This window comes from Astyanax mexicanus, chromosome 5 (genome assembly GCF_023375975.1).
Source record: "Astyanax mexicanus isolate ESR-SI-001 chromosome 5, AstMex3_surface, whole genome shotgun sequence".
In the NCBI taxonomy this organism is placed as follows: domain Eukaryota; kingdom Metazoa; phylum Chordata; class Actinopteri; order Characiformes; family Acestrorhamphidae; genus Astyanax; species Astyanax mexicanus.
This window is the reverse complement of record NC_064412.1, coordinates 23,403,613-23,420,530: the sequence shown is the minus strand read 5'-3', so window position 1 is coordinate 23,420,530 and position 16,918 is coordinate 23,403,613. Positions and strand designations below refer to the sequence as shown.

General features: G+C 36.9%; 1 protein-coding gene across 3 annotated transcripts in view; it reads left to right on the top strand.

Moving 5' to 3' along the window:
• Positions 1–337: 337 nt before the first annotated feature.
• The window catches only part of kank4 (KN motif and ankyrin repeat domains 4), a 65,910-nt gene continuing 49,329 nt past the window's right edge, over positions 338–16,918 (top strand). For all 3 annotated transcript variants that reach the window (XM_007248178.4, XM_007248179.4, XM_007248177.4), the window contains exon 1: positions 338–552. The gene's annotated coding sequence lies outside the window, so the exon portion shown is untranslated. The remainder of the gene's footprint in view (positions 553–16,918) is intronic.

Below are 16,918 nucleotides of genomic sequence, written 5' to 3'. Positions count from 1 at the left end.
GCATAGGAGAAAACAGAGCTAAACAGCTATAATAGCTATATGTTCATGTAACGTTAGAATGGACAGGCATTCTCTCTATGTTATACGTTATGCAGGCTGTTACTTAAATTGTAGCCAACAAATCCCCTGTTTTTTAATCCCCAAACATGCATCAGCTAGGAGAGCTATTGCTGGTAGTGAGGGTGGTGGTCTGCAGATGAGTGTGTGTGTGTCTGTGTCTGTGTGTGAGTGTGCACGTGTACGTATGTATATGTAGCTAACTCTCTGGCTGCCATTGGTGAACTTCAGGGGAGGGGGTGTGTTCAGTATGCTCCACTGCACAGTATAGCGCTTGTGTTATGGGAGCACTGTGCCATCCCCCTTCATACTCCTCAGTAACAACTGTATTGCAGCTCCAGATGCTGTGTGCGGGAGGGCGAGAGAGGAGGGACGTGTGTGTGTGTGTGCTGCTGCTGCCGCTGTCGTTTCTCTGGGCTGGGTTTTCTTGAAAGCCTGCATCGAATCTGCAGTGGACTTGGAATGAAAGATTCCCCAGAGACAGAGCTAGCTGAGGTGAGATTATGCATTATGCATTCTTTCTATGCCAGCTCTATCTATGTACTGTATCTGCCACATTGATGATTGCACTAACCTATGTGAATGCTTTCTGATTTGCCCTGTCCTTTTTATTTACCAGCATAAGTGTATGGGGATGGCTGTGCAGTAGCTTTCAGATTGTCATATAACAGAAATAGTATGCAACCGAATATAGCCATAGACATCACCATACTGCCATCACTGAAATCCATACACTCTCCATCCCTCTGCATCTGTTCCCTCTTTTTCTAATCGCAGTTTACCTCCATATTTCATCTCACTTTGTGCCTGGCTGTACCATGTTTCAACGGACCCTCCTTCCAACACCCCCCGCAGGGCTGTGGTAATGTCCACCAGCTGGCTATTCTCATATCAGACTGGTGCATTTGATTAGGCTTTATTGCAGCACCAGGTTCATTATGCCAGGTTTAGAATGCATCTTATTCTCATTCTGACACTTTTTGCTGCTGCTCTAGCTGACTGAGAGACCCGTCTGGATCTGGAGCGTTATAGAGGGAAAGCAAACTGGCTGAGATTACACTGCTCTCCTGAGGCAGGAGGAAGCTGTAGAGGAGGTTCCTGTGGGAGCCTCAGAGCTGGTTGCTTGGTGGCAAATGCAGCTTATCAGGAGTCAGTAGGTTTTCGTTCTTTAAGGCTGTGTAGGTTTGGGGTACATGCTCCAATGCAATGACTTTGGGCTGGTATTGTCATGTATTAAAAAGACTGAGTGTACATGAAACAAATTATAATGCATATGTATACTCAGTCTCAGATTGGGCAATATGACTGTCACAATACAATATGCTTTTGTGAATTAATAGTCAATGTTATCAGTACTTGTAGAACGCTGACCAACTAAGGTTTCATAATAAAGAGAGCAAATTGTGTTCTTTTTAACTGAAAAACAAAATGCCAAATAATAAATACAATTTCTGTGATTTTTATAGTATTTTTTAAAATGTGGCACAACTCATCCTTTCTTCTTTTTTGATCAGATGACAGTTGGAACAAATATTGTGCCATATTGTGTAAATGGAAATTTTATGAAGTATTATATATTATATTTTTGCCATATTGCTTATTTTTCATTTACACTGTAGTGAAATAGTAAATGTAAAAATATGTAGTAATTACCTAATTAAACCATTAAATGGTTTTACAGATTAGCCTGCAGTCTAAAGAGTTAACCCCTGTAACTGTCAACACAGTAAAATTCTCCAAGCGAATGTGTCATATCTTCTGGTCCAGCAGAGGTAAAGAGGTGCATGGTTGTAAGGCATGTGATCCAAGGGGCCACCCAGGGGTTCTGATGTTATCCACATGATGACTTACTGCTCTGTGCAGTCTGATCAGGTTTTTCCAACATAGCTTTGTTATCCTGGACATACCAGGAATATTCTCCTTCCCTTTGAAAAAAATGTGTAATGCTTTTGGCCTCATCCGAGTCTGCTGTGCTTCTGCTGCTTAAATCTTCTAACTAAGTATGTTTCTCTGAAGGAGGTATTTTTTGGATGCATTTGGGCATTTGACTGTATTTGTAATATCATTTTATGCATAAATAAAGATTTGGCTGTTGCATAGATATCGTACTACAGATGATGACAATTTTCTTGGTGTTTTAAGACGTCACAGGATAAAAAACTGTGAAACCAAAAACAAAATCTGCCCAAAAGGACATTATTTTTGACACTTCATAATTTTATAAATTAGCTAAATAACCTAAATGTTTTTTTTTTCTTCTTGCTTTTTAAAACAATAAAAATATTAATTGAACACTAAACATTTTAACATCCCAGCAGACAAACATGATTTCAACACTTCATTAAAAACACCATTGTTTGATATTAATTTGTCTGTAGTTTTACCTATTTGGTCACACCAAAAGGGCCAATAATTCAGTGCACTTCTAGTTGTTGGATCGCAGGAATCTACTATGTAGTGCTATTTGTGTTTGTCCTTTCTTTGGCTTCTTTGTATAAAAAGTCAGAATCTGCATTTCCATTGGTATTGACTAAGGAACGGCTCATGCATCCAGGCAGATAAGTGACTGGCTGATTTGAACAAGGTTGCATCCCCCATGTCCCCCCAAGTCCTCTCAATGGGAATAGATGAAAATACTTCAGTCCATCCTGATTGGCTGTGACTACAGATTTATGACTTTTGACACCGTTTCAAATTACTGTAAAAATACAACAGAAAAAGTCAAAAAGTCTGCAGACAGTTTATATTTGGATTCACTTCTGTCACATCTAAGTAATAATGTAAACCTTTAAATGTTTATAGTTTATATATAATACATGTACAGTGTAAAACTATTTGTTTGTAGCACAAGTTAAATATTAAAGCATAAGTTAAAGGTCTATGTTCTTATTGTGATTTGATTGTAAATCTGATTTGATTTCACAAATACTCATCCAATGTTTCATCTAAAATAAGAAGAATTTCTAGAGGGTCTGTGCATGTTTTGCCGCATTAACAACCACTACGTTTCTACAAAGACTTTACACAGGATGTTGGAATATTGCTAAGAGTATTTGATTGCATTTAGCCACAAAAGCACTAGTATAGAACAGGTACAGATGTTGCATGATCTGTTCTGGATCACAAACAGCAGATAGCATTGCCACAAACATGGATGTGTTTGCAATAGATGTTGGAGCATCTCAATGTACAGCAAATGTAATTGCGTAAAGCCACAATAGCATCAGGGAGGTCAGATACTGAATAGTTGACTCAACATTGCTTACAATCGAAGCCAGTGGGTAGCTGCTTCAGCTTTTATACAGGGTTATTAGTGAGCAAGATCTACACTTTTTGACCTCAAATCTATTGAGAAGCTTTGTGCCGAATGCTATTTACATAGTTTTGGAATTAGACACGCTTTTCCTGCTCTTTTGTAGAAAACCACTGCACATGTTAGAAAGGAAGGACCGGATGGGTCTGTGCTCCTGTAAGAGTCTGTGCTCCTGTACTCTAGCACACTGGATATCCTTGTGATGGGCCTTCAGTGGAAACACTGACATGATGGAAGAACTGTAGAGAACTGTAGATTGGTACAATATGTTTTCATTTTCTTGTGTATTTCTAATTGCATTGGAAATGTTAAGATGTGAACAAAGGCAGTTTTATTTTCCCTTGTTTTGGAGCAGAAAAGAGAGTTCTGACCCTAGTTCTGGTGGCACTGCTGTGGGCGATTAGGGACTTACTCACTGAGGAGACTCTCTGTCAGAAAAGGGAATGTAAGGTCTCTCGGGGGTCATGCAAGGGTCTGTGGGGGCGATCCCTTGTCTTTTGTTTCCTGCTGAAGCACATTTCTCAGAATACAGTGATGGGAACAATAGATGATGTCATTTGGACACTGCAGCCGCCCTTTTGATTTGTTTCTCATATGAACATTAAGGAAAAAATAAGACAAGCTGAGGGAGCACATAGGATGGACTGTACTGAAGTCCAGCCAACCAGAAAACAAAGAAAGACTAGCCAAAAAAGAACTGTCTTTCTGCTGGAAACTACTGTGGGCTAGTGAATACTATGTGACTGGTATTAGCTAACAGCACAGTAGCGCAGGCTCGTAACACTTCTGACACTTGACAGGGTTTGTTGTGTCAAGTGTTTTGGTTTGCAGGGACAGTGAGCACTTTAGGGATTCCCACTGACAAATACAAAGAACTCTTCAACAGAAATGTAGGCTGGCTGTCATGAAATGAAGTTTTATAATGCACTTTATAATTTAGAAATTCCAGAAACAGCTTTAACTGGCACCTCAAGACTAAACACCGCAGTTATGCTAGACTGCTGTGGTTGTTTGGCTCCACTGGTTTATTTTCATAACATCTAGGGAAAGCAATGCTTTTCATTTTTAAGATATTTAGCACTAAAATACACAAAAATTAATGGAAACGACTCTTTAACTTGCTTGGTTTAAGCCTATCTAGTTTGAATGCATCCAGGTAGGGATGGACAATATGGTCTGAAAAACAAAATCAATATCGCATTTTTTGTTGTATACAAAACCTATTCACAAAACATGATCTTACACTTGGCAATGATATTAACCTCAGGTTTCCTGACAGTATGATGACAGCTAATTAAAGAACTTAGCCAATATGAAATACAACGCCAGGAACACAAATAGACAGGTTTGATAATCAAGTTGTTGATAGTTTATCAATATATAGTTAAATGTAGGGGTGTCACGATTCTCTAAATCCTCGATTCGATTTTATTTCCGATTTTAGGGTCACGATTCGATTCGATTTTCTTTTTTTTAATATTATTATATATTTTTTTTTACAGCATTTGCGTAGCGTGCTTGCGTAGCTTAGAAGGAGGGATCGTTGATCATCTTTTTGACTTCGATGCTCGAGACCATGACATAATTTCGATCGATTTCTATAAAATATGGAAATCATGACACCCCTAGTTAAATGTATTATATAAGTGTTGTGGATTCAGGAGGTTTTCTCCTAATTGGATAAGCTAATGATATCTTGCATTTCACACCATCAGTGCAATTGATTTGTCTACAATTTTCATATATATATATATATATATATATATATATATATATATATATATATATATATATATATATATATATATATATATATATATACTACAGAATATTCTGCAGAAAAATTGCTGGTAGGAAAACACAGCTTCTAGGGACCTGTCCAGGCCCACATAAACCAAATGAACTGATGATTTTAACATTGTTACAAAAATAATTGCTACCTGAAAAAAGCATGTGTAGGCTCTTATTTCAGTCTTTAATATGACCGGCTGATATGTATACATGTGGTGTTGCAAGAGATTTTTTGATAAATATAGATTTTTGTGTGCTTGAAAAATGCATTCAGCTGCATTCTAGAAATGTACACCTTTCTCACAACTAGATTATTTTTTATGTTTGGCATACTGTGTTATAAAGTTAAAGAAAACTGTTTTAGCTACCTTTATAATAAAACACACAGTTTGGTCTGTGTTCTACAATTACTGACAATATCCATTATATCTTCACACCAAGTTCACCAATCCGTCAGTCCTCCTCCAGCTTGTCAGGGAGGTCCCTACTCACTGATCATGGGGCAGATCCCACTTCTGACACCAGTGTAGTATAGTATCACTTAAAGGCCAAGCCATAGTTCTATTCAGCAACTTAATTTTATCCAGGAGACAAACATAAATAATTCCCTTCACCCTTCACACTAACACCAGGTGGGTACATAATGCCTCACCATTGGATCCGTCACTAACTAAACACACTCATAAGCCCCCCACCACCTCAAACAACATAAACTCCCCCTAATAATCCCAATGAAAAGAGAGGCCAGATGGTGAGCATGATGGGAATTTGTTAAAAAGTCACTACAAACCCTCAAGCCGTCGAAACGCAGCACCATCATAAAATATACTGTGATTATATAATATTGCCAGTCCTAAATTCATATCATCCACCCCTACATCCAGCATTAGGCTCCGCCTTCTCTTCCAGAGGTATGCCCTGACGCTGTGTTTTGACACTGATTAAACCTGTAGAACATAAGGTGCTCACTTGTACTCTGCTCCGACATTCTCACCCTTGAATATCAGATTAGTTTACTTACCGTCCTATAAAACTTTCATTGCTCTGTCTTCACCACAAACAGAGGATGCCATCTTACCTTGCTCTCCCTCTGGTACCCCTCTGCAGATGAGAGTAATTATTGAATGTTGTTCACAAAGTAAGCTTTGAACTTGAAATGTTCTGCAGGATAAAACAAGGAAAAGAAAAAGAAGAAAATATACAGAAAATGGACCAAGTGAAATAGATGGAGGGGTAACTAATGTGTTTAGGGTGAGATGGAGTTTAGTGATTGTTTCAGCTCGCAAAAAAAAAAAAAATAAGGAATGCAGCAGATAAGCTATGAAGCATATCAGAGGATCAGCTGCTATATCAGTATACACTCTGTGTGCACTGATGCATGGATGTCTGCCGACTGAATGTGTGCATTTGCACTAAGGTTGAACATTTCCACACATACCAACACATGTCCAAGGAGGGTCTGCAGGCCAAGTGCTGGCTGTGTGCAGTTCACAGTTAAGGGTTTTTAAGAGCAAAAAAGAAGGTCAGGGATCGGTTGGTGCTTTTAGTCTCTGGTTCTGCTTCACTGTAAGTGTTTCTACTACACTGCAAAAAGTAGTGATATGATTCATCTAGGAAGCTTTGTATTTACAGTCACAATCCAGTACCTAGTTATCAGTCATTCATTAAATGAACTGAGGTGAGCTAAACCCAGCTGGCCACCAATGTCAGTAGACATTAATTTCAGGTTGAATGTTGGTCATGGTGTCAGATGACAAAAAATCTACATCAGGATAATGTCTAATACTGTTCTGTGTCTGCAGGGAAGGAACAAAATTTGGTTAACCCAAAAGAGATGGTCTTGGTCCAGATATAGTGAACCATGGTCTGGTTTGTTAGCAGTGTAAAAACTCATTTTTAGATTATTCAAACTTTCAGAATACTTGTAGCAAAAGTTCTTTAGTGTGCTTACTAAACTGCAGTGTAAAACCAATACTAACTGGACCAAATGTACGCAATATAACAAACACATGAACCTTAGTTTTGATTCTGAATTCGTGTGAAACACATAGTCTGCTGAGCCCCTTTTTGAAGCATTTTTATTCTCTGGGTAGATAGAATGGTGTTACTCATAACCATATAATTCCAGTGATTCTAGCTAACGCGTGTCTGTTAATTGACACACAAAAATTCCCAGGTAGTGTTGAGCTGCCCACTAAATTTGAGTAAAGAAAAATCAGTGAAAAAATATATAATTCTTATTGATTTTAATGCTAATCTTATCTCTCATTGCTTTTTCGAATGCTGCGTAGGTTCCTCAAAACAATCTTTTTACTATTGACCTTCCGCTTGCAAGATTTTAAACCTTTAAGGCCTACAGAGTATGTTTTAGTCTTGAGAACCAGAGAAGTACAGGCTGATTTGATGCAGGTGATGTAGATACTCTGCTGTTTGTTGTCCCTTGTGCCATCTCAGATTTTTCTTTGCGTAAGCACTTTTCCAGCCTCCTCACCGCAGCAGTGCAATAAAATGCAAAGTGAAAAATGGGCTGGGCTTGGAAAGCAAACCACATCTGATCAGTATACATTTTGCAGCTGGTATTCTATCTGGTTTAGCAACAGTACTACAAGTAAAAAAAAAAAGGCAAATGATAGAAGTGATAAAAAGGACTTCTTACTTTATAGTACTTGCAGTTATTGAATGTTTGTGGCCTTTATCTAATGATCTTGGGACTTTGGATCGAACAGCATATTGTCCTATTTTTCACAATAGTTTTAATAGATCCAAATATAGCAGCTTCTTCTGCACTAGCTTCAAACATTATAGAGCATGTAGCGTAGTTTACTAATTTATTTTCTGTCTTTGCAGCTATGCATGAAAACATGTTTATTGAAATTGAACAAAAAAAAAAACTTAACTTTTAATGGAAGTCAATGTAAAAAGTGTTAATTTCATGCAGTTTTGAAGAATTCCTATATGTCCATTCATCAAGAAATGTGGACAGTGTTCAAATTATGTATAGTAAACTAAAAATCAACCAAAAAGAAGATACTTGTTTTTCTTTGGGCAGCAACGAAATTTGATATATGGCAATTTATTTACATATAAATAACTGGACACATATTTCTACAAATAGATGCATGCATACATTCATTGCATGATACTAAAATTTAGAGGACAGTACAAATACATTTGTACAGCATAAGTGTATCATCTATAAGTAAACATTAATATAGTACATATATGTGCTATATCTATGATTTTTATTATTGCTTTTATTTTTTATATAATGTGGCACATTGCATGATGAATATACCAATAATTGTTATAAAATAATTTTACATTGACTTTTGTAGGATTGTATATTGTTTAGTATTTGTGTTACAACATATATATTTGTTTATGTTGATATACAGCAATAATATGTGCCCCATCTATGAAAATGGCCAAATTCAGTGTTTTGCATGTATTCTCGACATAAGGAATCCTTTATATATCCCGTAATGTATGTCCAACATTTTTCAAATCTATAAATTTCCATAAATCACATTTTTTATGGGTAACATGGTCATGAACTGACTATAAAATTACACAATATTAGTGTAAGAGTGTAATATAATATTATTATGTCTATGTTTTTATACTTCATATTGTCTGTGCCTAAAAAGACTAGATGTGGTGAAGATGCTGTTTAAATTTTTAGAATTTAGCATCAGCCAGGAATTTGACATGCTTTAGATTGATGTTTATCAGGGACGTGTTCATTACTTATGCAGTCTCTAAGAATGCCAGCTGTTTATTGGGGTCAGGCGTGTGGTGTCTGTAAAATAATCAGTGTGATTTATTAATGCCATGTCGGAGGTTTTTCTATATTTGTGGTTCTTTAGTCTGACAATGTGCCATCCTGTTGTTTTTGTATGTAGAAGTGCAACCCTGCATGTCTAACTTTATCTGTAATTTTTCATTGCAGATGCTACAATTCTTTTGATTGTCACTCTTTGTCACCGCTTTGGCTGATTGCCACTCTGGTATGTTTGTCAGTAACGATTTGGAGAGGTATATTGTTACAGCTCGGTTGCTGTGCTGCACCTGACAGCTGGTTGGTGTTTTTGTTTTTCTTTCTGCAGCTCCTGCTGGGGCTTACGCTTGGTACGAGTTGTTGATGCAAGTATTTTTTTTTTTATCACTACAAATGAAACAGCCATGACCAATCGAAACGTACCCCGTATCTTAAGATGAGTATTAGTGGTGAGGGAATGCTGGTGTTTGGTGGATATTCCAGATGGCAGTTTCGGTATAATCTCTCTAGAGAGATGCACTACCAAAGCCTTTGTCAGGTGACTGATGTGAAGTGTAACACACTAATGTACATAGAGAGACAAAAAACACAGTTGCTCTATTTTCTCAATAAGCCAAAACATCATAACGGACTGTTGTGACATATTTCCTCATGTACCATCATTAAAAAACTCTGGGACACATTCTTACACCACAGTAGCTCCTCTGTCAGTTCAGGTCAGACAGGATATCCTACATTGCCCCTGAGCATCGACAAGCCTTGGACATCTAACACAGTGTCATTGTTTGTGGCAGTAGGGACTGGACACTGCTGTCCAGAAGCTCTCCACATACCTTGTTGTTTCAGAGATGCTCAAACTCTTTTGTCTTGCCATACTGATATGAGAATTGTTTAAGTTATTTCTGTCTTTACTTCATGTTAATTCATCAGACTGTTCCGTCACACTCTAATATTCATATAGGCCTTAATACATGTAATTGTAACAAGATAATCAGTGTTATTTACCTCATTTGTGAGGTCATAATGTTTAAGTCATTTTTGTATTTTTTTTTAGGTTTCTGTCTGTCAGTATTTAAGGTCTTCGTGCATTTTGGCCTTTTCTCCTCCACCAGTCTTACACACTGCTTTTGGATAACTTAATACCACTCCTGGTGCAAAAATTCAAGCAGTTCAGCTTGATTTGATGGCTTGTGGTTATCCAACTTCCTCTTGATTATATTCCAAAGGTTGTTAATTTGGTAAAATCAAAGAAACATTTTCCAGAGCTGTATGTATATATGTTGGGTGTAAATTTATACCCTTTGTTTTCTTGCTCAGTAACATTAGCTTTTTTCACGTTTTTCATTTTTATCATTGCACACTGCTGTTCACATATTTCCTCTTTATTGTAGCCAGTGCTGAATGCTAATGAAATCAGCTATTTGGAGCAGACGAGCATGCTCATAGCATTTATTCCACACTAATGCTAATATGACCATTCCTGCTATGTTAAATGTGCCACTGAAAGTGAAAATGTTCTTTTAAAATGCTGAAAAATTCGACTGCCCCTTGGCCTCAGTGGACAGTGTTTCAGTTTAGCTTTCTGAACAGCGACAGGCTTCTGGCTAGAAAGCAGCGCCAGAGGTGTGAGTGGTGTCAGAGTGGTAAACCCCATTCGTTTTTAGATAACATCCTAAAGTGCCTATGGCTGAGAATTGCCCTCATGCTGCCTGGTTTCAGCAGGAGGGACCGACGCTGCCACTGATTACAAACTAATCCCACAGGATAAGCCTGCCTGATTACACTTGTGCAGATGGAGGCACCACTTTCGCAGCAAATCGTGTTTTTGTACATCTCTTAATTTTCTTGAGGCACAATTCGGTGCAGAGAGGAGAGATAACATTTATGAACATGGAAGAGAAGAGAGGGAGTAGAAAAGAGAAGAAAGAAAACATGTTGTCCTCCCTTTCTTTCCCTGCAGGGACGAGCATAGTCAGAAAGCTTAGTAAACATTCATTTTGATCACTTTCAGACTTGGCATTGATTGTGTTTTTAAACAAACTGTCAAAGTTAACATGTTAACACACACTTAATCTGTAAACTTATTTTAATGCATATTTTTTCACGCTCTTTACAGAGCTGTGATTTATTTGCGGTTTAATTTAGCAGCTGCTGTGTTCAGAAGAAGTTTTTTTATATATATGAATTAAATCTCATAACTAACACTCACTTTCGTAAACCTATCTTCTGTCCATGTTCCTCTCTCTTTCTCTCCCACTTTCTTACACACTCACACACATTGTTGCTGCTTATGTTTACTTTTCTATCTGCTTGTCTGTTAAATCATGATTTACAGTAGAACCAGAAGACCTAGATCCTATCATACTTTTAAATACATCTTTCAGAGCATCTCTGATGCTTATGAGTTGTCTCTTTGTATTCTTTGCTCCAGTATTGTCCATTTCCTGTGGTCAGATTCAGCCTTTGAGTGAAAACAGCAAGTAACCAGACCTTGAAACAATTTTGGGTTCAAAGTTCCAATCCTGAATATATTTTTATTGCTGGAGCTTCCCAGCCACGTTCTTATTCAGCTGAGATTATTAATGTTTTCTGTGGTAAAATGTGAGACCTCACCTGACCTTTCCTTTTTTCAGGAGTCTATCAACAGCTTGAGGCTGTCAGAACTTCAAAACAAATTGGTGGCAAAGGGAGAGAATGCAAGGCAAGCAGATTGAAGCAATAATAAAGTAGATAAAGAAGAGTTTCAAGCCAAGATTGCACTTAAGAAAACAGCTGTGATTGGAGTGGGCCAGGAAACATAAGTATAGCTCAGAGAAAGCCGATATATACTTTAAAATGAATGTTTAAAAGCTTTCCTTCCCCTTTCCTCAGAGTAGAAGGATCAGGTACTTTGAATACTAGTTGTTTTGGTTTGGCTACTATATGCTAAACGTTTTGATGTTTTTCTTAAAGACCTGACATGGGCCAGGTTCATATTACCAGGTTGCAAATGGATCAGTTTTGTGCCTTAATGCAAAAACTTTTTTTTTCCCCCAAATTAGATTTCAGCCACTTTAATATGTGGTACATATCCGATTTGTGGGAGTGCGACCTTAATAAGTACAGTCAAATCAATGCATTATTGATTTGTTGTAAAACTACAGATCAATGTTGTTGTGTTACACTGAAATTGGTGCTGTATAAAGTTAAAGTTGGTATATAGGTTATATCTCCCAGCACTTTTGAATCTGTACCATTTCTTTCAAATCCAACCAAGCCTATTTATGTAGCAATTTTCACTGATGTTCTTGCAAAGCATCTTTACAGAAATCTGGTAGCAGCACAATGGATCAAACAAAACATAAAACATAGAACCCCCAGTGAGCGACAGTGGCAAAAAAAAAACTCTCTCACAGCAGGAGGAAAAAACATTAAATGCACAAGAGGGGGAGCCCATCCTCCTCTGGTCAAAACTGTATCAATGTAAACTGTTGGTTTACTGTCACTATATAGCCACAGAGGTCTATATAGTGTTAAGAATAATCAAAGTAATGAAGTTGTTAATGGAAAAAAAAATAAAGTTAAAAATGTATGATAACAGAAGAAATAAAAATGCTAGTAAGAGTCAATTTAAACTTTAATATAGTCAATAAATTGGGTAGTCCTTTCTGTTTGCATTTGCCAAAACATTCTCCATAAATGGACACTAAACAGATACAAAGCAGTTTTTGCAACATATAGGCCATATTTTTTGCCTATTTGTCAGATAAGATCTTACGTATTATTATTTTTAAATCAATGCTCAGCAGTCAAACTCCTTAACTTCCTATTTGCAGTTGGATTTACCATTTTAGTTCCCAACACACTGTGTTCATGCATGTTCCATTGAGAGAGTCTGTTTTTAATTACTGTGTCAAAGGGTAGAGTCTTCCAGAGAGGTTAATGTTCAGGGCATTCGTTTAGCCTACAGTTATCTCCATCCTCTCGAGTCCACAGAGAAATAAGTACTGGCACAGCAAAGAGTGCAGCCTTTAGAGAATGTAGCATGACTCAAATACGAGTCAGTCACTTTCTTCTCGTGAATCATATAACAAGATATGACAAGGTGATCTTCCTTCACACATGGTGTGCACAACCAATTAGTCTCACTTTCCTCAGGGAAACTGTAGCAAACCCAAACATTATTGCATAACTCGGAGCAACGCTTTGTTACTCACTGTATCTTTTAGAGAGTGGTGCTAATTAAATAATGTGATTACAAACAGAGACCTTATTAATGAGAAGACAGGCCACTGACCGATGCATGAATGGAATTTCTCTTAATACATATCATTGAGCCTGTACAAGGATAAAGTTTCGCCTTTCAGCATAAATGGCCAATCAGCTGGCTGATTGTGTGGAGAACGGAGGAGGGTCAGCGTGCTAGTAAAGAGGCCCCCCCTCGCTATGGAGATGTGCGCAGGCGCAGTAGCCATAACAGGCCGATAAATAGATTTTTTTTGTGCACTATTGAGTCAAACGTTGTAAACAGTCCATGCTGTTTTTATCAGATTTCATCAGTGATTTAAAATATGTTTCTGAAATGGTAATCTGACATGTGGGTTCCAATATTTTTGTATCTACCTATTCAAACAAATGGAAGGCTGGTCTTGCATGACTGGAAATAAGTTCCAGGTGCCGTTGCAAACTGAGCTGTGATTTGACTCTATTAAAAAGACTTTGTTACTTTGCTAATAACTTAAAATATATTGCTATAATATTTTCCTGAATGTCATTAATGTTTCTGAACATATTTAACTCATTCTGCATATATTTTGGAGCTTCTCAACTTTTCAAGATGGTTTATTATATAACAGCATAGACATTTCACATAACATTTGTTTTGATTTTCAGATTAAAACAGAATTTTGGAATCTGGATTTGGAATCTATAGATCTTTTTATGTAACTGCTTAATTGATAATATAATGACATAATAATAAAGTTACCCCCTTGTAAGGATCAGTGTATTTTAATACTGATCCTATAATACTGTTTGGGGAGATGTATGCATTTTCCAAGCAATGCCTCAAGCATAATTTTTATACAAACATGCAGGTCAACACAATATTGAGGTCAGGAAAAAATATATATAATATATTATGTCCATATAATGATAATAATCAGTTAACATTTTTACTGTAATAGTCCTACTTGCATTACAAAATAATATATATATATATATATATATATATATATATATATATATATATATATATATATATATATATATATATATATATATATATATAATATATATATATTTTTTTGTAAAGTGGTAATTTTGGAGATATTGGAGATATTTGCATGACGACAAGGACTGACTTGTTCTTACTAAAGTTCTACATATTGCTGTGGTTTCTATCATTATGCTGAATCAAGCCTGCTTTCTGTCAAATGAAATGTATTATGAAAGCATGGGCTTGTTCAAGTTGTTGGGTTGTCAAAGGTGCAGCCTGTTCTTGGTAACCTTTCAACCCAAAACATTGTATTCCCACCACAAATGCAGCCCACACACATCCTTCTTTTTACCGTCCTCTTATACTTAAAGTAAGGTCAGGAGAAAAGCTTATATGGCCACCAACACTTCTGGAGTGACTATTGAAAGTCACTATTTAAAGCAGTGTGTAATTGCTAAATCAATGGGGAGCAAGTGTGTTCCCATGGCGTAAACCTACTGGTTTAAAAAAGTGCCAATTAGAAAACTGCTGACAGTGCCAACACATGCAGAAAGTGGGGCTCACAGAAAGAGAATAACGATGTGATTCTCACGCCACTTCCTCCGGCCATGTAATTGCAGTAGAATCCACAGCCTGCTATGTGTGTATGGAAGCACACTTGGACATTCCAGCATTTAAATGTTGTATGTGATAAATTTAAGATGCTATAAAATGCAGTTATTCAGTATGTAAAATTGTCTCTATATAGAAAGTATGTGGCTTTGGTCAGGGTGAAAAAATGCCCAGATGTGGTTTTACAGGCCTGTTAACAAAACCTTGTGTTTTGACTTTATTATCTTTTTTTAAGATTGGGTTGTGAATCATTTGTTGAGCTTTGCTCTGATTGGCTAGTTTACAGCAAGGCACATTGACAGCTCACGTAGAAGCTGTATAACATAGCGTAGAATAGAATATCATAGCAATATCATAGCTTTGTTTTTAACACTGTAAAAAGAGTCCTGAGTCTCACTAGATGTTGCTGCTATCTTGTCAATAATCAAGCTTAACTGATGAGCTTTAGTTCAGCTTCGATATTTGCTCAATTCCCTGTCTATTGATTCCTCATTCTCTGTGTTTGACTGATGTTGCATGTTGTGCAAGTTTTTAAAATTCTTTTAAAAACTTAAATTAAACGTTTTTGGTGGAAACAATTCGCTAACTCTAACCTAATGATACATTAGGTAAATTTAATAGATGAACAAATCATAACTTGGTACATTCAATGAGTGTCATTATGTAGTATGTAGTAAAATTACATTAACACATGTTAAGCGTACTTAACTGTTTAATTAGACTGTACTGTATCTTTTAATCTCTTTGAGTGCCATTATGTTGTGCACTTTTTTTGAGCTTCTTTAGTGTTTCTTGAATGTATGGAATGTATGTAGATAATTTCATGAATCTTCTTAGACTCACGTCTCATTATTATCCTCTTTCATAAGACATGGCTCAGTGGCTGGAACAGATGAGGTTGTCTTTAGCAAGGTTAACCTTGTCCTTCAGACAGGTAATAATCAGATGCTTCACACACATACAAACACACATACATACACACACACACAGCAGAAATGGAACAGGAGCCTTGCCCATGATCCCTCAGAGACTGCGCCTGCCATGAGTGTGTGACCTTGGGCTCTCTTTGCTTTTCTTATATTTCTGAGTGGGATGAGGCTTAGCTTTACGTTTCCTTCTTCCTTATCTCTTTTACATGCATGTTCATTCAGACTGCAGTGTGTTAAAATCTCTGAATGTATCCTATGTATGAAGTGGAGTTAGATTGGAATGAACTTTGGTTGTATTTATTTACACGTTAAATATTTTAAAGCAACAATCAGTATGTTTTAAGGATAATTTATAATTGCAATGAGCATCAGGATAAGTACTTGTAAAACGTGCATTGTGGTGCACTTTCCTTTTAGAGTGAGTGATTCTGGAGATTTTTAGTAATGACTCTGCTCTGTGATGCTTCTTTTTAGCCTACAAGCTCTCCTTAGATCAAATGATCTCTTTGTTTATTTGTTTTAACAGTGTGTGAATGAGCAATGAACACTGAGTTTGCAATTCTAATATTTCCATGTTCGCAGTCGCTTTTGTATCAGTGTCATTAGCAGCATCAGGTTTGCTCAGGTAACCAGCAAAAGCTGTTGGAAATCTGTGACATGGCCAGAAAACACTTGCAAGAATGGTCAAAAAAGTTCATTAATTCCATTCCTCCCAATATTTGTCCCCTCTTCAATCAGAAATGCTACTGCTTACAGTTTAAAAAGGTACATAAATAAATAAACGCATGATTTTATAATAATAAAAGCTTAGTTTTTTTGTGTATATTCCATACAAGGAATTTAAGGAGTCACTCTGTTCATTTTGTTCCCAAAGTCAACATCTCCGGTGTTTCTCCAGATTATCCAAAGTCTAAATCTCTGAATGCTCTGCCCCTTATCAAATTTCCAAATTCATTAGGAATGCATACATGTCTGATAAAAGCCAGTGCCTCCACTTCAGACTACATATAAACTGGTGCCAGGCGAAGAAAAGGATTACATTAAAGGAGTGAGACTGTTTTCCCCAGCTGCTATCTCTTAAACATTCTCCTGTCTGTGAGATCTGAAGGGTGGAGAGACTCACTGTTGGAGGCTTCCAGCTTTGGGAAAATGAGGATAGCCATAAAAAACACAGAAAAAACGAAGGCAGATCAAAGAACTGAGAGAGAGAGCACAGGACTGTCTGTCTGCCAGAGGAATGG